We start from the raw sequence: 25,345 nt of genomic DNA, 5'->3' as shown, positions 1-25,345 counted from the left end.
ATACAAAAATTAGCCAGGCATGGTGGTGGGTACCTGTAATCCCCGCTACTTGGGAGGCTAAGGCAGGAGGATCACTTGAATCCAGGAGGCACTGCACTCCAGCCTGAGCGAAAAGAATAAGACTCCATCTCAAAAAAAAAAAAAAAGTTGGACTGAGGCTGGAGGATTCACTTCCAGGATGGCTTACACTTACGACTCTTTGTAGGAAGTCTGTTTCTCACCACATGGGCATCTCCATATGGCTGCTCACAAAATGACAGCCGGTTTCTTCTAGAGTATGAATTCCAAGAGAGAAAGAGTGGTGTCCTGTAAGCCTAGTCTCTGAAGTTGCATATCATCACTCCCACTTTATTCTATTTGGCACTAAGTACAGCCAAATAGAATAGGATGGGAATTACGCTCCACCTTTTAGAGTAGTATCAAAGAATTTTATCTACACCATGTGATATGTAAAACAATAATCTTTATAAGTTGGGAAGGTAAGGCCAGGCACGGCAGCTCAAGCCTATAATCCCAGCACTTTGGGAGGCCGAGGTAGGAGGAGCAGTTGAGGTCAGGAGTTCAAGACCAATCTGGCCAAAATGGTAAAACCCCATCTCTACTAAAAAAAACAAAAACTGGCCAGAAGTGGTGGCATGCACCTGCAGTCCCAGCTACTCGGGAGGCTGAGACAGGAGAATCACTTGAATCTGGGAGATGGAGGTTGCAGTGAGTTAAGATCAGACACTGCACTCCAGCCTGGTTGACAGAGCAAAACTCCATCTCAAATAGAAGGTAAAAAAATGGGAAGGTATAAATGGATCTAAAAGTTAATAAAGTTTCCATGCTTCACACAAAGTGGAAAATGTTTATACTAGTGATCACATAAGTCACATAAAATACTAAATGTTGATAATAATGATTACATAAGTCACATTACAATTAAAATATGAAACCACAAAGAAGACTACTAAAAGAGAGACACTCAAGAACAACATAAATGACTCAAGACAGAAACAAAAAAATGTTAAGCAACTCACAGGAAAGCAAGAAAATAGAAAAGAAAAACCAACAGAAAACAAATAATTAAATTACAGACTTAAATCTAACTTGTCAATAATTACCTTAAATGGAAATAGTCTAATTACACCATTTTCAAAGGCAGAAATTAGCAAAGTATATTAAATACATACACACACACACACACACACACACACACACACACACCATCTACATGGTATTTACAAGAAACTCACTTCAAATTTAATAATAAAATTAAACATGCAATTACCATATGACCAAGCAATTGTACTATTGAGCATTTATCCCAAAAAAAATGAAACTGCATGCTCACACCAAAACCTATACACTAATATTCTTAGCAGTTATATTCAAAAAGTGAAAAACTGGGGGAAAAAAGAACAGATGGCTTTCAATAAATGAATGGTAAAACAAACAGTAGTACATTCATAACATTGAATATTACATACAATACAATACATACAATACAAAAAAAGCAAGCTATTGAAGCACACAATTTGGATGAATCTCAAGGAAACTTGAAGTTAAAAAAAAAGTGAATTCCAAAGAGTTGCAAGCTGTATGATTCCATTCTCATAACATGCTTGAAATGACAAAATTTTAGAAATAGAGAACAGACATGGTTGCAAGGGGTTAGGGATGAGAGTGCAGGTAGAAGGGAGGTGGGCATGGTTAGAAAAAGCATGCAGCAATATGAGGGATCCCTGTGGTGACCTAACCATTCCGCATCTTTAATGTGTTGGTAGTAGCAAATAGGTAAACCCACATGTGATAAAACATCACTATATACACTACATACTGTATAGTGTATGTATTATATTGTGATAAAATACACACAAATGCATCCAAGTAAAACTGAGGAAATCTGAATAAAATTGGTGCATTATATAAATGTCAGTATAAGTGTTTTTAATACACTTGTAAGACGTATTGTAAGATCTATTGTAAGATGTTACCACTGGGGAAAACTAGGTAAAGTGTATTAGGTAAATGAATCTCTCCATAGTAATTCTATAATTCTATGTGAATCTACAATTATCTCAAAATGTTAAAAATTTAATTTAAGAAACTATATCTTTGTATGTCTTTATAATCAAATGTAAAGCCTGCAATAACACTCTTACTGAACACTTAACTAATATTTCTACCCCTGCAGCTCACAATCATGTTAACTAGAAGATCTTAACAAAGATGCAATGTTGTAATATTAGACTCCCTTCCAGTGGAAAATGTGATTACAAATGCCTAAAGGAACCATATGATAACTAAAGATTTAGGATTGCCAAATTAATGAAAAGTATTACCCTAGCCTGGAACCCTGCCAGGAAATGCAAGATAAGCAAAAGTCTGCATACTACTAAAAAGTCAAATATATTACCTTTTAAGGAATCAACAACCACAAGAAAATTAGAATGGCTTACTTAAAACCAAAGTACACATTCAAGTGTACATAAGACCTGCTAGTTTAACAGATTTTTCATTCACTTTAAACTAGTTGTGTCTTCAGTCTGTACAGGAATGTATATGTGTTTGTGTATCTGTCAGTAAGTCTGTCTATTTGTCCTGTAGTGTAGTAGTGTTTCTATTTCTAGTTCTTCAATATCAACAAGCTTGACTACTTTATTAGTAATTCAGACTTTAAATCATCTGGAGTCCAATAGTAACTCAAGTTTCATTTGAGGAACTTAAAATAATGTATTCTCTTTCTGGAAATTGCCAGACATTCTGTCTGATCTTTTATTTGCTTTGGCCAATATTCAGGAGTTATGAGATATAATTGTTTCAAATAGTAGTTTGATTATAACTTGCCTTTACAACTTGATATTTATGAAAAGTAAATGTAAATTAAGTTTATTTTATCAATGTTTAGATAATTCAGATTGACAGAAGTTATCTTATAAACTCTTTATTTCTTTCCAGAGTACTGCTAGAACTTTTAAGAAATGCTTATTTTGGGGAGGTGGCTGCCAAGATGGCTGAATAGAAACAGCTCCAGTCTGCAGCTCCCAGAGAGGTCAATGCAAAAGGCGAGTGGTTTATGCATTTCCAACTGAGGTACCTGGCTCATCTCAATGGACTGGTTAGAGAGTGGGTGCAAGCTGAAGGGCATGGACAGCAAGCTGAAGCAGGGTGGGGTGTCACCTCACCCGGGCAGCGCAAGGGATCAGGCTTAGCCAAAGGAAGCTGTGAGACACTGTGCTGTGAGAAATGGTGCATGGTTAGGAAAAGCATGCAGCACATGCTTCTCCAGCCCAGATACTACACTTTTCCCATGGTCTTCACAACCCGCAGACCAGGAGATTCCCTTGGGTACCTACGCCACCAGGGTCCTGGGTTTCAAGCACAAAACTGGTCAGCCGTTTGAGCAGACACTGAGCTAGCTGCAGGAGTTTTTGTGGTTTTTTTTCATACCCCAGTGGCACCTGGAATGCCAGCAAGATGGAACCATTCACTCCCCTAGAAAGGGAGCTGAAGCCAGGGAGCCAAGTGGTCTGGCTTAGTAATCTCACCCCACAGAGCCCAGCAAGCTAAGATCCACTGGCTTGGCATTCTCACAGCCAGCACAGCAGTCTGACATTGTCCTGGGACCCTAAAACTCGGTGAGGGGAGGGGCATCCACCATTACTGAGGCTTGAGTAGGTGGTTGTCCCCTGACAGTGTAAACAAAGCTGCCAGGAAGTTCAAACTGGGCAGAGCCCACCACAGCACAGCAAAGCCACTGTAGACAGACTGCCTCTCAAGATTCCTCCTCTCCAGGCAGGGCATCTCTGAAACAAAGGCAGCAGTCCCAGTCAGAGGCTTATAGATAAAACTCCCATCTCCCTAAGACAGAGCACCAGGGGAGAAAGGCAGCTATGGGTGCAGCTTCAGCAGACTTAAATGTTCCCACTTTCTGGCTCTGAAGAGAGCAGCAGATCTCAAAGAACAGAGCTCAAGCTCTGCTAAGGAACAGGCTGCCTCCCCAAGTGGGTTCCTGACCCCAGTGCCTCCTGAGTGGGAGACACCTCCCAGCAGGGGTCAACTGACACCCCATTCAGGAGAACTCCAGCTGGCATCTGTCGGGTACCCCTCTGGGACAAATCCTCCAGAAGAAGGAACAGGCAGCAATCTTTGCTGTTCTACAGCCTCTGCTGGTGATACCCAGGCAAAAAGTGTCTGGAATTAACCTCCAGCAAACTCTAGCAAACCTGCAGCAGAAGGGCCTGTTAGAAGGAAAACTAATAAACAGAAAGGAATAGCAACAACATCAACAAAAAGGACATCCACACAAAAACCCCACTGGAAGATCACCAACATCAAAGACCAAAGGTAGATAAATCCACCAAGATGAGAAAAAAAAGTACAAAAAGGCTGAAAATTCCAAAAACCAGAATGCCTCTCCTCCTCCAAAGGATCACAACTCCTTGCCAGCAATGGAACAAAACTGTATGGAGAATAAGTTTGTCAAATTGACAGAAGTAGGCTTCAAAAGGTGGGTAATAACAAACTCCTTTGAGCTAAAAGGGCATGTTCTAACTCAATGCAAGAAAGCTAAGAACCTTGAAAAAAGGTTACAGGAATTGCTGACTAGAATAACCAGGTTAGAGAAGGACATAAATGACCCAATGGACCTGAAAAACACAGCACGAGAACTTCGTGAAGCATACACAAGTATCAAAAGCTGAATTGATCAAACTGAAGAAAGAATATCAGAGATTGAAGATTAACTTAATGAAATAAAGCATGAAGACAAGATTAGAGAAAAATAAAAAAGAACAAACAAAGCCTCCAAGAAACATGAGATTACGTGAAAAGACCAAATCTACATTTGATCAGTGTACCTGAAAGTGACAGGGAGAATAAAACCAAGTTGAAAACCACTCTTCAGGATATTATCCAGGAGAACTTCCCCAATCTAGCAAAACAGGCCAACATCAAATTCAGGAACTACAGAGAATACCACAAAGATACTCCTCAAGAAGAGCAACCCCAAGACACACAATTGCCAAATTCACCAAGGTTAAAATGAAGAAAAAAATGTTAAGGGCAGCCAGAAAGAAAGGTTGGGTTACCCACAAAGGGAAGCCCATCAGACTCACAGTGGATCTTTCTGCAGAAATCTTATAAGACAGAAGAGAGTGGGGGCCAATATTCAACATTGTTTTAAAAAAGAATTTTCAACCCAGAATTTTATATCCAGCCAAACTAAGCTTCATAAGCAAAGGATAGATAAAATCCTTATGGACAAGCCAATGCTGAGAGATTTTGTCATGACCAGTTCTGCCTTACAAAAGCTCCTGATGGAAGCACTAAATATGGAAAGGAAAAACTGGCACCACCTACTGCAAAAACATATCAAATTGTAAAGACCATTGACACTATGAAAAAACTGCCTCAACTAACAGACAAAATAACCAGCTAGTATCGTAATGACAGGATCAAATTCACACATAACTATATTAACCTTAAATGTAAAGGACCTTAATGCCCCAATTAAAAGATACAGATTGGCAAACTGGATAGAGTCAAGAGCCATAGTTGTGCTGTATTTAGAAGACCCATCTCACATGCAAAGACACACATAGGCTCAAAATAAAGAGATAGAGGAAGGTTTACCAAGCAAATGGAACTCTCCCAAAATAGCAGGGGTTGTAAACCTAGTCTCTGATAAATGACTTTAAACCAACAAAGTTTAAAAAAACACAAAGAAATGCATTACATAATGGCAAAGGATCAATGCAACAAGAAAAGCTAACTATCCTAAATATATATGCACCCAATACAGGAGCACCTAGATTCATAAAGCAAGTTCTTAGAGACTTACAAAGAGACTTAGACTCCCAGACAATAATCGTGGGAGACTTTAATACCTCATTGTCAATATTAGATCAATAAGACAGAAAATTAGCAATGATATTAAGGACATGAATGCAGATCTGGACCAAGTGGACCTAACAGATATCTACAGAACTCTCCACCCAAAATCCACACAATATACATTCTTATCAGCACCACATCCCACTTATTCTAAAATTGGCCACATAATTGGAAGTAAAACTCTCCTCAGCAAATGCAAAAGAATAGAAATCATAACAAACAGTCTTTCAGACCACAGTGCAATAAAATTAGAACTCAGGATTAAGAAACTCACTCAGAACTGTACAACTACATGGAAACTGAACAACCTACTCCTGAATGACTACCAGGTAAATAACAAAATTAAGGCAGAAATAAATAAGTTGGTTGAAACCAATGAGAACAAAGATGCAACATATCAGAATCTCTGGGACACAGCTAAAGCAATGTTTAGAGGGAAATTTATAACACTAAATGCCCACAGGAGAAAGTGGGAAATATCTAAAATGGACGCCTTAACATTACAATTAAAATAACTAGAGAAGCAACAGTAAACAAATTCAAAAGCTAGCAGAAGACAAAAAATAAATAAGATCAGAGCAGAGCTGAAGGAGATAGAGACACGAAAAATCCTTCAAAAAAAAATCAATGAATCCAGGAGCTGGTTTTTTGAAACATAATGAAATAGAAAGACCAGTAGCCAACTAATGAATAAGAAAAGAGAAGAATAAAATAGACACAATAAAAAATGGTAAAGGGGATATCACCACTGATCCTACAAAAATACAAACTACCATCAGATAATGCTATAAACACTTCTACACAAATAAACTAGAAAATCTAAAAGAAATAGATAAATTCCTGAACATATACACCCTCCCAAGTCTAAACCAGGAAGAAGTCAAATCCCTTAATAGACCAATAACAAGTTCTGAAGTTGAGGCAGTAATTAATAGCCTACCAACCAAAAAAAGCCCAGGACTAGACAGATTCACAGCCACATTCTACCAGAGGTACAAAGAGGAGCTGGTACCATCCTTCTGAAACTATTCCAAATAGAAAAAGAGGGAATCCTCCGAACTCGTTTTATGAGGCCAGCATCAATCTGATACCAAAACCTGGCAGAGACTCAACTAAAAAAGAAAACTTCAGGCCAATATTGATGATGACCATTGATGTAAAAATCTTGAATAAAATACAGGCAAACCAAATCCAGCAACACATCAAAAAGATTATCCACCATGATTAAGTTGGCTTCCTCCCTGGAATGCAACTCTGGTTCAACATATGCAAATCAATAAATGTAATCCATCACATAATGAGAACCAATGACAAAAATCATACGATTATCTCAATAGATGTAGAAAAGGCCTTTGATAAAATTAAATACCCCTTCATGCTAAAAACTCAATAAACTAGGTATTGATAGGACGTATCTCAAAATAATAAGAGCTATTTATGAGAGAACCACAGCCAATATCATACTGAATGGGCAAAAGCTGGAAGCGTTCCCTTTGAAAACCAGCACAAGACAAATATGCCCTCTCTCACCACTCCTATTAAACATAGTATTAGAAGTTCTGGCCAGGGCAATCAGGAAAGAGAAAGATATAAAGGGTATTCAAATAGGAAGAGAGAAAGTCAAATTGTCTCTCTTTTCTGATGACATGATTGTATATTTAGAAAACCCCATCATCTCAGCCCAAAATCTCTATAATCTGATATGAAACTTTAGCAAAGTCTCAGAACTCAAAATCAATATGCAAAAATCACAAGCATTCCTATATACCAATAATAGGTAAACAGAGAGCAAATAATGAGTGAACTCCCATTCACAATTGCCACAAAGAGAATAAAATGCCTAGGAATACAACTTACAAGGGATGTGAAGGACCTCTTCAAGGATAACTACAAACCACTGCTCAAGGAAATAAGAAAGGACGCAAACAAATGGAAAAACATTCCATGCTCATGGTTAGGAAGAATCAATATTGTGATAATGTCCACACTGCCCTAAGTAATTTAAAGATTCAGTGCTGTCCCCATCAAGCTACCATTGACTTTCTTCACAGAATGGGGAAAAACTATTTTAAATTTTATATGGAACCAAAAAGGAACCTCTATAGCCATGACAATCCTAAGCAAAAAGAACAAAGCTGGAGGCATCATGGTACCTGACTTCAAACTATATTAAAGGCTAGCTATCATAACCAAAACAGCATGGTACTGGTACCAAAACAGATATATACACAAATGGAACAGAACAGAGGCCTCAGAAATAACACCACACATCTACAACCATCTAATCTTTGACAAACCTGACAAAAGCAAGTAATGGGAAAAAGATTCTCTATTTAATAAATGGTGGTAATCCCAGCACTTTGGGAGGCTGAGGCGGGTGGATCACGAGGTCAAGAGATCGAGACCAACCTGGTCAACATGGTGAAACCCCGTCTCTACTAAAAATACAAAAAATTAGCTGGGCATGGTGGCGCATGCCTGTTATACCAGCTACTCAGGAGGCTGAGGCAGAATTGCCTGAACCCAGGAGGCGGAGGTTGCGGTGAGCTGAGATCGCACCATTGCACTCCAGCCTAGGTAACCAGAGCAAAACTCCGTCTCAAAAAAAATAATAAAAAAATAAATGGTGGTAAGAAAACTGGCTAGCCATATGCAGAAAACTTAAACTGGACCCCTTCCTTACACCTTATACAAAAATTACCTCAAAATGGATTAAAGACTTAAACATAAGAGCTGAAACCATAGAAACCCTAGAAGATAACCTAGGCAATACCATTCAGGACATAGGCATGGGAGGAGACTTCACAACTAAAACACCAAAAGCAATGGCAACAAAAGCAAAAATTGACAAATGGGATCTAATTAAACTAAAGAGCTTTTGCACAGCAAAAGAAACTATCATCAGACTAAACAGGCAACCTACAGAATGAGAGAAAAATTTTGCAATCTTTCTGACAAAGGGCTAATATCCAGAATTTACAAAGAACTTAAACAAATTTACAAGAAAAAAACAACCTCATCAAAAATGGGCAAAGGATATGAAGAGACTTCTCAAATGAAGACATTTATGCAGGCAACAAACATGAGAAAAGCTCATCACTGGTCATTAGAGAAATGTAAATCAAAACCACAATGAGATAGCAACTCATGCCAGTTAGAATAGCGATCATTAAAAGGTCAGGAAACAACAGATGCTGGAGAGGATGTGGGAAAATAGGAACATTTTTACGCTGTTGGTGGGAGTATAAATTAGTTCAACCATTGTGGAAGACAGTGTGGTGATTCCTCAAGGACCTAGAAATAGAAATTCCATTTGACCGAGCAATCCTATTACTGGGTATATACCAACAGGATTATATATCATTCTACTATGAAGACACATGCACACATATGTTTATTGCAGCACTGTTCACAATAGCAAAGACTTGAAATCAACCCAAATGCCCATCAATGATAGACTGGATAAAGAAAATGTGGCATATATACACCATAAAATACTATGCAACCATTAAAAAGGATGAGTTCATGTCCTTTGCAGGGACATGGATGAAGCTGGAAACCATTATTCTCAGCAAACTGACACAGGAACTGAAAACCAAACACCACATTTTCACTAATAAGTGGGATTTGAACAATGAGAACACATGGATACAGAGAGGGGAACAACCCACACCAGGGCCTCTCAGTAGGTGGGGGACTAGGGGAGGGATAGCATTAAGAAATTCCTAGTAGATGACCAGTTGATGGGTGCAGCAAACCACCTTGGCACGTATATAACTATGTAACAAACCTGCACGTTCTGTACATGCATCCCAGAACTGAAAGTATATTTTAAAAAAAAAGTAAAAAGAAAACTAATAAAAACTCTTTGCCTTAAAAAAAAAGAAATGCTTATTTTTGAGGGGATGTTTTGCTTGCATACAGAACATTAAAAAGAGATAAATTACATGTTGATAGTGATTATTTCAAGCGATATGGGTCACAGTAACTTTTCCTTTTTTATTAATGTCTTATTTTCCAAATTTGCTGTATTTGTTTTCAAATCAGAAAATATGTTCTCGAAAAACATGAATAGATTTTATTTTGTGTGCTAATAGTTATATAGAAACTTGGGCTGGTCGTGGTGGCTCATGCCTGTAATCCCAACACATTGGCAGGCCAAGGTAGGTGAATCACTTGAGGTCAGGAGTTTGAGATCAGCCTGGCCAACATGGCGAAACCCCATCTCTACTAAAAATACAAAATAATGATAATAATTATTATTATCATTATTTTGCTCAGCAAAGTGATTCAAACAAAATACGACCACATGCTGAGAGTGATTCTTTTCTGGATAATAGAACTATGGCTGATATTTCCTTCTATTTTTTGGATTTTTCTCATTTTGCATAATGAGTATTTATTAATTTTGTAAAGAGGAGATAATATAAAGCATATTCATACTACCTCCTGATACCTTATTCTTCTCAAATATCACAGTAGTGGCAGTTGTACTATATGAAATCTTAGTTCTAGCTGCCCACAGAAAAGTTTGTCAGCAGACAGAGGTTCACACTGATATTAGTTACTGAGCAAAGAGAAAAAAAGCAAACAAGCAAATTCATAAAGAACCTTAGTAACCACAAAAGAAACCAAGTCAAGCATACACTCGTGTTCCAGGTGACAATATATGGCTTCCACAGAGGTTACTCATAGCATAAAGATTATCTCTGGTCTTCTTTCAATGCTGATATAAGCATCCCAGAGTAAAGACAGGGAGACTGACATGGACGTGCTTAAAGAGAAAGGTGGCTTTTTTAAAAACAAAGGTGATCACAGATGCAGAGTCAGACAGTGATTATTCACTGAACAGTGCAATTCATATAGAAAACTATTAGCACTCTCTCCCCACAAAATCGTTTGTGAAAGCCTCAACACCTACCTGCTCCCTGCCAGACACTCAAACTCAAAATGCTAAACACTATACTTAAGAAGGAAATACAATCATTGGAGGAAAACAATTGTTGGGCCAATACTAAGTACAGAATAAAAACTTGTGACAATTATTCCATTTCAAAAGAATAATACCAGCTAAATTAAAGCCAACTCATAACTTTGTATATCTTTATCTTACTTTTCTCAATCATGGTAAAATTTGATAAATTACAAAATAACATTTAAAATAAAATTGGAAAAATAATTATAAGCTCTGACCTATCATTTTATTAATTGCTTTCTGCCTTAGTCTGAGTTTCCCTCTAAGCAGAATCTCGGGCAAAGGCTTATGTGCGACTTTGTTAAGGTGTACAAGCCAAGGGAGACAGGAGTGCGGGAAAGGGGAAACAAGTCAAAGAAGGAGGGAAATAAAATGCAAGTCAGTTATACAGCCCCTTGGATCATTCTAGCTCTGTAACCATCTTCTAAGTGGCTGTATAAACTATCTCAGAACAATCCATCCAAGGTGAGAAAGAACAAATTACCCATCACTCATTATCACAGTTTTTGCCCACTGACATTGATTTCCTTGAATCCCTGGGTTGCACATGCGTGGCTACTTAGTGGGCCATGCAGGGTCTCACATTCAGCACAGGTTAAAAGATAAAAGGTACACAGTACAGTCATAAGGCAAGACACTGTCATATTCTTCCCTTGTGAGGTCAGTGGCTGCAGCAGCTCAGTACAAGCACACAAAAATTCTAGATACACGTGAATCCAAAAGATGAGTTGTCACATGCAATATCTTGATACAGCCCATTCTTTGCATAGATCAGTCCTCTCACATAATATATAGTTCCTATACAAGAATTAGACTTCCATTGTTAAAAACAAATGTACTGTTTAAACAAAAATACCTGTCCACTCAAAAAAGCAGTGTGGTTTTAAACGGCTTTATTTCTATTCAGTGGTATATTAACTGGAAATGTTTGGGAACCACTGTCAATGTAAGTTTGCTTGTGCTTTTGAGATAGGGGAGAGTTGGAGAGAGAAAATCTTTGCCATCCATGCTGCGAAAGCCTTCGATCTTCCTTAACCTGCCATTACCTTGATGATCAGTCTGGACCAAGGTCAGAAGAGCCTTCTCTATACAAACATTAGCATTAATTATGAGTAAACAGCAGCATGAATTACATCAATTTTGTACAATTTTAGTATCTATAGTCCTATATGCTTCAAGTAGAAAGCCACTGCACAGAAAGCTAGAAAACCTTTGTTATCATTCAGGCTTAATCATTGTCAGGCTTAGGTAAATTGTTCACTCAAATATTTATGGTATACCTACTGTATATCAAGCACTTTCCTGGTCTTCACAAATCATAAAATGAAAGTATCATTCCTTCCCTCAAGGAGTTCAGAATCTAAACGGAGTAATTTAAATGTTAATGAAAAAATTTATATGTTAATGGAAAAAAAACTACGTAGATCTCAATTTCCTCAAGGGGGAAAATTCAGTATAGAGGTTTTATAAGGCTCTTCCAGCTCCATAAAAACTCACTACCCACAGCAAACAGGAAAAGTAAATAAAGCAGACGCCTCATCCCCATGCCTTTCCATGCATAACTGGTTCAGATGTGGCCCATGCTGGAACGCGGACCACTTACCTTCTAATGCAGCTCCTTCGCATAGGTCTCAGGAGGCTAGGGTGTCAAATCACTCTGCAAGGTTATGACCTACATTTTGAACCAGATAGAATTCAAGACCATTGCAGCCAGGGTCAGCCTTACGAGTGCGAGTGCTGAGCCCATCTAAACATGGCTTCTCACCTTCAGACAGTTCCTATCCGTGAAAACTCAGCATACCTTGCATCAGAAGGGTCAGGACATGGACAACCTTCAAGTTTCCTTTTAGCTCTAACGATTCTAGGAAATCTGGGGAATATTTACTCTCTTAAAGTAAACAAAAGCACGAAATTTATAGCGTATGAGAGAAGCAGACACGAAAGAAGCCCTTTTACTACTAGTGAAAGGGCTTTAATCACTTATTGCCCAGCATGCTTTGAGTGCATACACCTGGATGAAGGACAGGATATGAAGGGAAGATCGGAAGAGCTTCCAGAGGCAGGCAACGTAAGGAAAGAAAAAGAATACCAAAAAATCAAGTCTCACGTTGGTAAACCAGAAACACCTTTCTATGATTAGTTTAGCCTCTTAGATGAATTACAAAACTATTGCTCATAATACAGTTCTTTGGTGTAACTAGGTACTATGTGAATTAGGCACTACTCCTGGAGTGAATAAGAGTCTCCTGTGAGAGGAAAGTAGATGAAGGAGTTTCAACTCTGAATGCTCCTCTTGTAATAAAGAGGGAAAGATAATTCCTGCAGCTGTGCCCTGAAAATGTTAGCCTGCATAAGAATCACCTGGAAGGCTTAATAAAACACAGAATCATGGACCCTGGATTCTTAATACCCTGCCACAAATTCTAATACAGTAGATCTGGGGTGAGAGTGAGGAAACTGCGTTTCTACAGACATCTCACATAATGCTGATGATGCTGGTCCTTGGACCACTCATGGAATGGCATTGCCCTAGAGCAGTGGTTCTCAAATATTAGCCTGTTTCAGAATTAACTTGAGGGCTTGTTAAAATATAGGTTGCACCTGGGCCCCACCCACAGCATTTCTGATTTAGTAGATCTTGTGTAAGGCTTAGGCATTTCCATTTCTACCAAGTTCTCAGGTGATGGCAAGGCAGCTTGTTCTACCACCACACTCTACTTTCTACATGACAGAGTTTTTTTGTTGTTGTTTTTTTGTTTTGTTTTGTTTTGTTTCATTTTGTTTTTCTGAAAAATTGCTGATTTCTAGAAATCTTTATAAAAGAGATGCTGGAGCAGGAGATGCCATATGTAGACTGGAGTCAAATGGAAGGCAGAGGACATCAATGAGAAAGAATACATGGTAGGGAGAGACCAAATAGGAAGAAAGAGTAAACATCTCAGGCATGCCCCACCAAAGTGATGAAGTGGGAAGAACACTAGCTTCTCAATCACATAGACACATGTTCAAATCCCATGTGTGATGCTCTCTGATGCAAAATATATAACCCAAGACATTTTCTCAACTGAAACTATGTATAATGATGCTTATTTCATAGGATTCTTCTGTGTGGTTCATGTGGCAAATATATTTAAACACCTAACACATAATAAACAATAAATCAATAGAGAAGTTTCGTGTATGTAAGTTCATAAATTTTAGCATATAAAAGGAAAAGCTTGGATAAATTTTCCAAATTTTCTTTATTTTTTCCCATAAGTGTTATGATATTTCAGTCCAGTGTTCACACATTCCAAAAATGTTTGCTTTCTTATTAGAGATTGGGGCTAGATGGCTTTAGGTCTTTCTCTTTCTTTAAGCATTTGATTATTAAGAAAAAAAAGGGATCTTAATTACAAATTGAATAAGTGCAAGTACATCTAAAGTATATTATCATTTCCAAAGCAGAAGAAAATAGTGTCTGGTTGACTTAGTCCAATCCAGCTTTATAAAGAAATATCCTACAGAATTTGAGGCTGCCATGATATCCATTGCTGATTTCAAGCAAAGGTTAGGCTGAACTACCAGAACATCCCCACTCATCACCACTTCCTCCACTCTACCCTAACTTGCCCACCCCAGGGAAAATTAGCTTTGCAGGTTGATTTGGGATACAGGCATTCCTAATGATAAACATGCTAACTATAGTACTCAAGGACCTGTGCATGGAGAAGAAGAGAGCACTAGTTTCCTTCTTACACTACTCCTTCTGGTCATCTCAGCATGTGCCATGTTATACTCCAAGTTAAAATGATTTAGGTTTCTGCCTATTAACTCCAAACAAAGTTCAAATCACGCATAAATAAGGTTTTTCTACTGTCAATATAGCAGTCATTTTTCTGTACCAGGATTTATTCTGATATTCCCAGCGTTCCTAATTCTGCATGTTTTCCAACTGTTGCCTGCCTTCCTGATATAGTGCTCATTTGACCCAGGGGTCTGTTCCTGTCGGTCATTTGATGAGAAATTTTGTCTGTTTGTTTGTTTGTTTGTTTGTTTTTGAGACGGAGTCTTGCTCTGTCTCCAGGCTGGTGTGCAGTGGCCCAATCTCGGCTCACTGCAACCTCCACCTCCTGGGTTCAAGCGATTCTTCCGCCTCAGCCTCCCGAGTAGCTGGGACCACAGGGTATGTGCCACCACGCCCGGGAAACTTTTGTGTTTTTAGTAGAGACGGGGTTTCACCATGTTGGCCAGAATGGTCTCAATCTCTTGACCTCGTAATCTGCCCACCTCAGCCTCCCAAAGTCCTGGGATTACAGGCGTGAGCCACCGCTCCAGGCCGAGAAGGTTTTTTTTATGATATATTTGTGTAACTCTCACATTAGGACAAAGAAGGCAATGGAAATCCCAGGCCAGCATTGGCCATCCCTCTTCCAGACCTTTCCAAGCAACATCAGGCATGCTTCTCAGTGTTTATTAATCTCTCCAAGCAAAGAAATCACAAGCCATTATGCCTTTTTAAATTTTTAACCTTTATATTTTAATTTATAACAAAGAAATACGTATATCTTTTTAAAAAATCAAGTTGAACCAAAATGTTTATAATTAAGGTGACAGTATGATTTATTATACAAACTGGGACACTCTGGCATAAATATTAGAGCAAACAAGGTATGAGATATGGCACATAAACCAGAACTGTCACAGACAGACCAATATATAGGGTTGCTCTTATAATGAAAAATAGCAGATCCTGACCCACCCAACTCTCAATTTCACTCCCTACCATCCGTCACTGTTAACTGCTTTAGCTATTTTTTCTAGAAGTTATCTCCTTTTTTTCTATAGAACTAATTATATGACTAGCTCTCAAATAATCAGTTTCAGGCATTAATATTGACTTGCTATTATCATAGAATAAAACCAAGTGCTCTTACACCACTGATCTCTCATTTCCATCCTACTAATATCATTACATCACTATTTTTTGTTAAATTAATACTAATTTGCAAATTTTCCCATGTAAATAAGTATCATTCGCTACAGAACCAAGTAATACCGAAGTATTTTATAAAAGAACTACATTTTTTTCTTATACTTCTTGTAGCTCTTTTCCTGAATTTAAGTTGCCTTATTTCTTGATCTTTGTAAGTTCAAAAATCATATCTTTATTTTCAAGTTCTCCATCCTAGTCTACCATTGAGTTGTTCTCACCTGATACATCATACATTCTGACAAGTCCCTTTATTTCCAGACCATCTCTTTCCTGAAGTTCCTAATCCTGCTGATCCAATCTGAACTAATGCCTGCTGTAGAGGGGTCATCCCAAGCGTTATTCTTCTGAGTCAGAATCACTGTTTCTTGGAAATGATGTTTCATCTTGATTTATTTCATGGCTGTTATGAAGCACATTCAGAAGAGGCTCTCAAATAATACATGAGTGCCTGAATCCTCACATGTGTGCAAATGTCTTCACGTTGCCTAAATTTTTACTGATAATATGACTAGATGTGACATTGTAATTAGGAAATCATTTTCACTCAAAATTGTGAAATACTTCATTTCTTCTAGTATGAAGCTATAAAGAGAATGCTATTCTGAGGCTTAAACCTTTATTGGTGATTCAATTTTATTTTTTCTCCCCAGAAATATTTAGCATCTTCCTGTGTATCCTGGTCTATAATTAAGTGCTTTTGGGTGGGTCCTTTTTAATTATGTTACTGGGCAGTCACCGGGGTCCATTTCCATCTGTTTAGGAAATATTCTTTTGTTACTTTGTGGTTATTTTTCTCCTATTGTTTTATCTGTTCCTTACTTATGGAACTCTTTTAATTCATATTTGAGGCATCAGGGAGAAACTCTAGTCTTTCGTATTTTCCTACTATAACCAATCTCCCTTTGTGTTTCACTCTCAGAAGGTCTTATTGTTTTTTTCTGTTTTTTTTTTTGAGATAGAGTCTCGCTCTATCACCGGGCGTCAGGCTGGAGTGCAGTGGCACAATCCTGGCTCACTGCAACCACCTCCTGGGTTCAAGCAACTCTCCTGCCTCAGCCTCCTGAGTAGCTGGGATTACAGGCATGTGCCACCATGCCCAGCTAATTTTTGTATTTTTAGTAGAGACGGGGTTTCACCATGTTGGCCAGGATGGTCTTCATCTCCTGAACTTGTGATTCGCCTGCCTTAGCCTCCCAAAGTGCTGGGATTACAGGCGTGAGCCACTGCTCCCGGCCCAGGAGGTCTTACTGACTGTTCTCCAACCACTTACTCAATTCTCTCTTTCAGCAATCATATATCAAACTTGCAAACCTTCTCTTTTTCTAATTTCTACTTTTCATAGCATAGCATCTTTTTATTGTTTTATGACCACAATGATCCCTGTTCATCCCTGAATTTGTAATGTTTTCTTCTTTTTTTCTGAATTATCTGTGTTTCTTCTGGGTTTATTTCATTTGTTTATTTTTTGCTTGCTGTTTCTGGGAGGGAATATTGCATTCTGTGGACAGTGGCTCATGATTGTCTATTCACATTTAATAAGACACTAGGAGATTACTGGAAACTCCCTGATTACAAATGAAGATCATTGACTAGAGGCTTCACTTTTGGATGTCTGAGGTGGAACTTTCCTTTAGGCTCCTCTGAGAGCCCCTAGTGTGAATGTGTGGGCATTCTGATTATCTAATGTTGCATAAGCCATTATAAAATGTAATTCAATGTGCACACCAAAAAGAAAATCTAGTAATGGCCTGGATTTAACTCATTTCCATTTTATGTGGATATTTATGGATGCTTTCTTTAATTTCTCTTGCCGCACATATAAATACTAATCCAGAACAATGTCTTGGATCTTTTTTTTTCTTTTTTTTTTTCTATTTTCAATGTCTTGGCTCTTTATTCATAGTTGGTTAATATTTGTTACATACTCTAAAGAGAAAACTATTGAAGAGAGTTTTAGGACAAATCAACTGGAAAGCTTAGATCTCTGAGGACCACAAAGTCAAAAAGGAAGGGGCAACTAACCTAAAGCAGAAAACCTGATTTGCAAACACACATTACCAGTAGAAGGATTTTTAGCTGCGGAAAAATCTATGTACTTTTTAAAATATTTGCCAGTTGACCCTAATTCATTCATTGATTTACCAGTGTAAGGTTTTGTATTCTCACTTACTGGGTTGTTTTTAAATTGCTAGATAGACCTTTTTTCATCCAAGGAAGCTCAAATCCAGCCCTGTAAATAGTATTTTTCTTATTTGGAATAAATTGCTTTAAGTATGCATTTGGTGTGCCCTTTGTTTTTTGTTTTTTGTTTTTTTTTTTTTTGAGACAGACTCTTGCTCTATCACCCAGGCTGCAGTGCAGTGTCACCATCTCAGCTCACTTTCAACCTCTGCAACCCCAGTTCAAGCAATTCTCAAGCCTCAGCCTCTCAAGTAGATGGAATTACAGGTGCATACCACCACGCCCAGCTAATTTTTGTATCTTTAATAGGGACAGGGTTCGCAGACTGGTCTCAAACTTTTGGCCTCATGTGATCTGCCTGCCTTGATCTCCCAAAGTGTTGGGATTATAGGTGTGAGCCATCAAACCCGGTTTAGTATACCAGTTAGTAAGATAATTGATCTACCATACATACACACTGCTTTATTGCTGTGATTAGACTTTGGTAGAGTAGACAAGAAAAACACACAGAAAGACATAAAAGAACAGTATTCTTCCAGAGCATAGAACAGTTCACCATCATGTTTGATAATCCACCCAGAATGTTTGTAGAATATCCACAGAGAATTAGATTTAGTTTTCAAAAACAAAACACCAAGCAATGGCAGCAAAAGCCAAAATAGACAAAAGGGATCTAATTAAACTAAAGAGCTTCTGCACAGCAAAGGAAACTACCATCAGAGTGAACAAGCAACCTATAGAATGGGAAAAAAATTTTGCAATCTTTCCATCTCACAAAGGGCTAATATCCAGAATCTACAAAGAACTTAAGTTTGTAAGAAAAAGACAAAAACCCCATCAAAAAGTGGGCAAAGGATATGAACAGACACTTCTCAAAAGAAGGCATTTATGCAGCCAACAAACATATGAAAAAAAGCTCATCATCACTGGTCATTAGAGAAATGCAAATCAAAACCACATTGAGATACCATCTCACACCAGTTTGAATGGTGATCATTAAAAAGTCAGGAAACAACAGATGCTGGAGAGGATGTGGAGAAATTGGAAGACTTCTACACAGTTGGTGGGAGTGTAAATTAGTTCAACCATTGTGGAAGACAGTGTGGTGATTCCTCAAGGATCTAGAACCAGAAATGCCATCTGACCCAGCACTCCCATGATTGGATATATACCTAAAGGATTATACATCATTCTACTAGGAAGACACATGCACATGTATGTTTATTGCAGACTTGGAACCAATCCAAATGCCCATCAATGATAAACTGGATAAGGAAAATATGGCACATATACACCATGGAATACTATACAGCCATAAAAAGGGATGAGTTCATGTCCTTTGCAGGGGCATGAATGAAGCTGGAAACCATTATTCTCAGCATACTAACACAGGAACAGAAAACCAAACACCACATGTTCTCACGCATAAGTGGTAACTGAACAATGAGAACACATGGACACAGGGAGAGGAACATCACATTCCAGGGCCTATGGGGGGTAGGGATAGCATTAGGAAAAATACCTAATGTGGATGATGGGTTGATGGGTGCAGTAAACCATCATGGTATATATACACCTATCTAACAAACTTGCACATTCTGCACATGTGCCCCAGAACTTAAAGTATAATTTTTAAAAAGCCATTTTACATTGCATCTGTTATTTTACATAATGATAATGCTACACACATCAAGGTTTCACACAGCTTAAATAAAGATCTATATAGAACAAATACTTCGCAATTCTGTTCTTCGAACTCATTTGAAACTGCTAGTGTACTTACCTACTCTTCAGTTGACTCAAATGTGGATTACCAAACAGGCCAAGAGTGCAGAAGGCTCCAAAGTAATTAAACCTATGGCAAAGACTGAAATCAGGTTTTTCCATCTTTTATTTCTTCCAGAAAGAAAAGCCAGAAGTTCATGTTCTCTTAAAAGAGAATACAAACTTTCAAGTTTTTCCAAGCTGCAAATTTTAAGCTGTCTTAAATAACTTTAAAACAAAAAGAAATTTGCTTTCCTGCAGTATGTTTCTATAGTGTCTGCATGAGTTGAGACAAAACGAGGGGTATTTGCAATGAATTCCAGGTCCTAATGGTATGAAATTTGCCCTTTAACCATGCACAAATGAGACGCAGTCAGGCAGCTAAAATTACTTCTCAGTTTAACATCATCTTTCAAGGCCATGATGGGACATGGGACTGTCCACAGCCTTCTGTCCCCTGTACATGTCAGGAAGTGGCCGCTGTTAACAGCCCTCCTTTTTTGCAGGATTAGACAGTAACAGGCCCACCCTAAGCTTATTTGCAGAGGACAGCTATGAAAACACTTCCAAAGATATTCACTCCAGGCTAGAAAATACTTTTTTCCCCATTAGCATGAAGATTCATATTGTACACTAGTAAATCTCTCTGCAGGTTTTCATCATGACAATGTGCTCAGAAAGGAGTTCTAAGTTGTGATGAGCATCCTACAGTAGTTACAGGGAATCACAGATGAAAAACACGTCTCCTTTAAAATAAGCTACTAAAAAACATCGAAGCAGATCAAATTCATTAATATGAAATATAAATATTTATGGGAATAAATAGAAAAGTGCTACGGTCTCATGCAATTTCTTAAAATTTCTGATTTTCATTTTATATGACCTCCTCGGTGCTTTCCATGGAACCAAACTAGTTAGCCATTAATATTCATAAACAACTTTCATTGTCAAGTTTAGTTCCTAAATTTGAAGGATTATCTAACAAGTTCCCAGATGATGCTCACACTGCTGGCCCAAGGACCACACTTTCTACTAACCTAGAGAATTTTCCACACAACAGTGTCTTTTGTCAACAACTGTTCTGTCCTCTAGACATCTTTATAGAGGAGGTACAGAGGCAGTAGATGGCAAAAGTAGGCTACGGTAAAATGGAAGGTAAAGCATATTAGTGGGAAGGAAAAGATGGTGGGTAAAAACCAAGTAGGAAGAGAAGAAAACACATCTCAGGCATGCCAACAAAATGGCAAAGTGGGAACATCTATGTTTAGTCACATGGACAGAGATTCAAATCCTATATCTGGTGCTATGCATGGTGCTATAAGAATACGAATTAGAATATATATATATATTCTAATCTGTAAATGGGGATAAATAATACTTTTCACCTGGGGTTGTATATGTTCGATGTGGGAAATATATCAAAGCATGTAGCTCATAGTAAGAAGCAATAAAATTACACAACAGGATTTTGTACTCAGTACGTGAATTTGAGAGTACAGAAAGAAAAGTATGAATGATTTTCCCAGACTTCCTTTATTTATTTATTATTCCCTGTAAGTACCATGTTGTCCTCAACCAAAGATGGGGAGGTCAGCACCTTGTGGCTGGCTTTTAAGGGATGCACAGTTCTCAAGTACAATAGCTGTATTTCTTGTTCTGGATTCTATTTCCATTTCCATGTGTATGTAATTATGCAATCATTTCATCTATTATGAAAGTCAGCTGCTTTTTATTTCACATAGAAAATGCTAAATTACAGTTTTAAACAGTGTAGGTTGGGAGGGGCAAAACACCAGAAGATAAGTTAAAAAGTTACATTTTATTTTGAGAAACTAGAATCAAAGGAAGTCTCCAGTTGCTTTTGAGGCTAATGTCATTCTTTCGTCCACACAAAACTTTGTCAGTGTGTTTGATGTCGTCCAAGTTCTTTTCTCCTTAATCTATAACTACTGAAATGAATTATTGTTTTCCATTTTGCTATTGCCAACTGTGATAATTTTACCTTCATGTGGTAATACTTGATTCTTAAATTAATTAATATTCTACCAGATTTAAAATAAAAATCAATACTACTTATGTTACCAAAATTATCATAACGGCCAAGAGCCATCAATTGAACATCTCCTATGTGTCAGGCATTATAAATGTGTTTAAGAGATTTGGGGACATCTTTCCACAGTCATCAAAGTTCAAAGGAGCCTGATAGTATCCTCTTCACCAAAGTTGACGTAGACTAATTATTTTTCATGACAGGTCACGTTTACAGGCCATAAATCACATCAGTTAACCCCATGGTTGTTATCAGCAACTGGGTCCTCACCCAGAAGATAATTATTTATAAATACGGGCCACCAGTTTCTCTGTGGCCCCTGTCCCTCCAGCCGAAGTCTATTCATGACCATCTCACAAGCTGGGAGGCACAGAGCCTGCTTTATGAGGATGTGATGACAACAGGGTCCTATCTGCAGCCTTCCCTGCAGGGATGTATGAAAGTGAAAGGGCATGGCCTTTCACCTTTAAATCTCCACCGGCTTCTTGCCTTCCTTCTACAAATATACTCTTCTTTGTTTTCCTGAAAGAAATCCCTTTGCTCCATTCTCTTCTCTTTTCTGCCTTCCCTGGACTCCTTTTACTGTTTATAACCAAACATGTAAAAAAGGTAAGCTTACGATGTGTTGACCACCAGTTATGAATAAGATATTTGAACATATTTAACCCTCTGAAAACATGTAGTGATGAAAACACGTTCAGAAAATTTCATCACTGAAATCTAAACTCCTGTTTGATGCCAAGGCCCGTGTTTTGCTTCCCACACCTCCTAGAGGTGTCCAAACCAGCTTAATCCCTTTTCTCACCAGGCCAGAATATTCAGACCAGTTTTCTTTAGAAAATCAGCATTTGTAATTTTCAATATGAAGTTGGCTACAAATCATAACTATCTTTCCTATGTGGTACTTGTGTGGCTAGAAGTCTCTTCATATAAGGTTATAAGGTCACCTTCTGGAATGTTTCCTTGGAGGACATAACCATGTAATTTGGAATCTCTCTAGTCTCCTCGATGGAAAGAAAAGGAAAACTTTAAAGAGAAGATGGCACCATGAATAAATCTTGGAAAGAGAGAGAAAGAGGAGGGAAGCAGGAGCAGAGGGAGATGAGGTTAGTAGGGTTCTCTATTTATAAGCCTAGTGAGTAAGCATTTCAATTTAGTGGTTAAGTCCACTTGGTCAACCCCAACCAGTGGTAGATTTCACCCAGCCCTAAAGCTTCAGGCCCCTTGCTTCTGACTGGCTTGGCACTCTCCTGCCTCAGGACCTTTGCACATAGTCTTCCCTCTACATGGACTGCTCTTTCCAAATACCCACATAACTCTCTCTCCTCTCTTGGGACCTTAACTCAATTGTCATTTTCTCAGTTAGGGCTTCTTCATTTCTATTTTTGAAATTGCAACAGCATTCTCTCCTCTATCATCTTCTTTTTGACTGTTTTATTTTTCTGTATGGCACTTATATAGTATATAATTCACTTTTTAGTTTTTATTTTGCATATTGTCATACCTTTTCACTAGAATGGAATGTCCATGAGGATAGGTATTTTTGTTCACTGCTGTATCCTAATGCCCAAATGGAACTTAGCATTGCATAAGTGATGTTAAATGTTTGTTGAATGAATGGATGCATAGGAAAGATAATTACATTTCATAGCCCAACTTCATATTGAAAATTACAAATGCTGATTTTGAACAAATGGATGCATAAGTGTCCCTCCAGCTAAGTCCTCACACTGAACAGCTATTTAGTAATGCAATATATGTGGGGCAAAGTTGAGTTTTCCTTTTAGTGACTAAGCCCAATCCTTTTTTTTTTTTTTTTTTGAGACGGAGTTTCGCTGTTGTTACCCAGACTGGAGTGCAATGGCACGATCTCGGCTCACCGCAACCTCTGCCTCCTGGGTTCAAGCAATTCTCCTGCCTCAGCCTCCCAAGTAGCTGGGACTACAGGCGCGCACCACCATGCCCAGCTAATTTTTGTATTTTTAGCAGAGACGGGGTTTCACTGTGTTGACCAGGATGGTCTTGATCTCTTGACGTCGTGATCCACCCGCCTCAGCCTCCCAAAGTGCTGGGATTATAGGTGTGAGCCACCACACCCGGCCTACTAAGCCCCATCTTAATTCAGTGGAGCACATTTCACTTGGTCCTGGGCCCATAGGTCACCAGGAATATTTTTATTCCAGAATTACATATTACCTCTGGGGCTTGAGGCTGGTTTCTAGGGCACCTCTGCCCTAGGCACTTGAGAGTACTGGCACAGCACTCATACTGTGAACAGTAGAGATGAGAGCAGCTGTGTAAGAAACCAGAGGTAAGCTATTCTCAGAGTCAAGGATAAAGGGCTGGAATGGCTATTCTCAAATTTGCCTTACCATTTTCAGATTACAAAATCTTAGTCCCACAGGCCATAAATTATAAGGTTGATTGTATCCAAAGGGCTCATAATATCACCACGTTGCCACGTGAGTGAATACCCTAACTCCATAGAAAGCTGACATGCACCATTGTATATTTGTTGCTGTTTAGTGAATATCATAATCATTTTTCCCTAAAATTCTAAAGGTTCTACAAATTTGGAGGGGGGGAGGTTTGGGGTGCTTTTTTTCAATTTTCAAAACGTTTTAGTATATTTGGTTTGAAACTTAATGAAAGGAAGATTTTTAAAAGTCATACCCCATTGGCCTTTCCCAAGAAGAATTTTATACTGGAGTCTGGCAGCAGGGGTTAAACATGGAGTGTGCTTACGGCTCAGATTTCACAAGAGGGAAAGGCGTGGAGCATCTCCCAGAAATGTCAAGCCCAAGAGGCTGAAAGGGGACTTGAGAAAAATCAAACGTGTACATTTTAGTTGTATTTTATTACAAAGCAAACAGGAAATCTAACATAAAATGTAACAGCATCACATGAGATCCAGTCAGAAAGGCTTTCATTTAATGAAATCACGGTAAAGTTATAGAAATGTCAATGAATGGTTGAAAACTAAAAGATAATTGTGGTGAAAGATTATTTTTAAAGTTTAATTTTTTTTTTATTGTTCTTTTTATTTATTTTTTATTTATTTTTTTTATTGGATTATAGGTTTTGGGGTACATGAGCAGAGCATGCAAGACAGTTGCGTAGGTACACACATGGCAGTGTGCTTTGCTTTTCTTCTCCCCTTCACCCACATTTGGCATTTCTCCCCAGGCTATCCCTCCCCACCTCCCCCTCCCACTGGCCCTCCCCTTTTACCCCCAATAGACCCCAGTGTTTAGTACTCCCCTTTCTGTGTCCATGTGTTCTCATTTTTCATCACCCACCTATGAGTGAGAATATGCGGTGTTTCATTTTCTGTTCTTGTGTCAGTTTGCTGAGGATGATGTTCTCCAGATTCATCCATGTCCCTACAAACGACACGAACTCATCATTTCTGATTGCTTCATAATATTCCATGGTGTATATGTGCCACATTTTTCCAATCCAGTCTATTATCAATGGGCATTTGGGTTGATTCCAGGTCTTTGCTATTGTAAACAGTGCTGCA

The 25,345-nt window shown here is 38.3% G+C and overlaps 1 long non-coding RNA gene across 1 annotated transcript in view; it reads right to left on the bottom strand.

The window, feature by feature from the left end:
* Positions 1 to 20,311, bottom strand: part of LOC144581743 (uncharacterized) — a 73,567-nt gene extending 53,256 nt beyond the window's left edge. Inside the window, exon 1 of the long non-coding RNA XR_013532871.1 lies at positions 19,792 to 20,311. This is a non-coding gene — a long non-coding RNA (uncharacterized LOC144581743). The remainder of the gene's footprint in view (positions 1 to 19,791) is intronic.
* Between the last annotated feature and the right edge of the window lie 5,034 nt (positions 20,312 to 25,345).

This window comes from Callithrix jacchus, chromosome 3, assembly GCF_049354715.1.
Source record: "Callithrix jacchus isolate 240 chromosome 3, calJac240_pri, whole genome shotgun sequence".
Lineage (NCBI taxonomy): Eukaryota > Metazoa > Chordata > Mammalia > Primates > Cebidae > Callithrix > Callithrix jacchus.
This window is presented reverse-complemented; position numbering and strand designations above follow the sequence as displayed.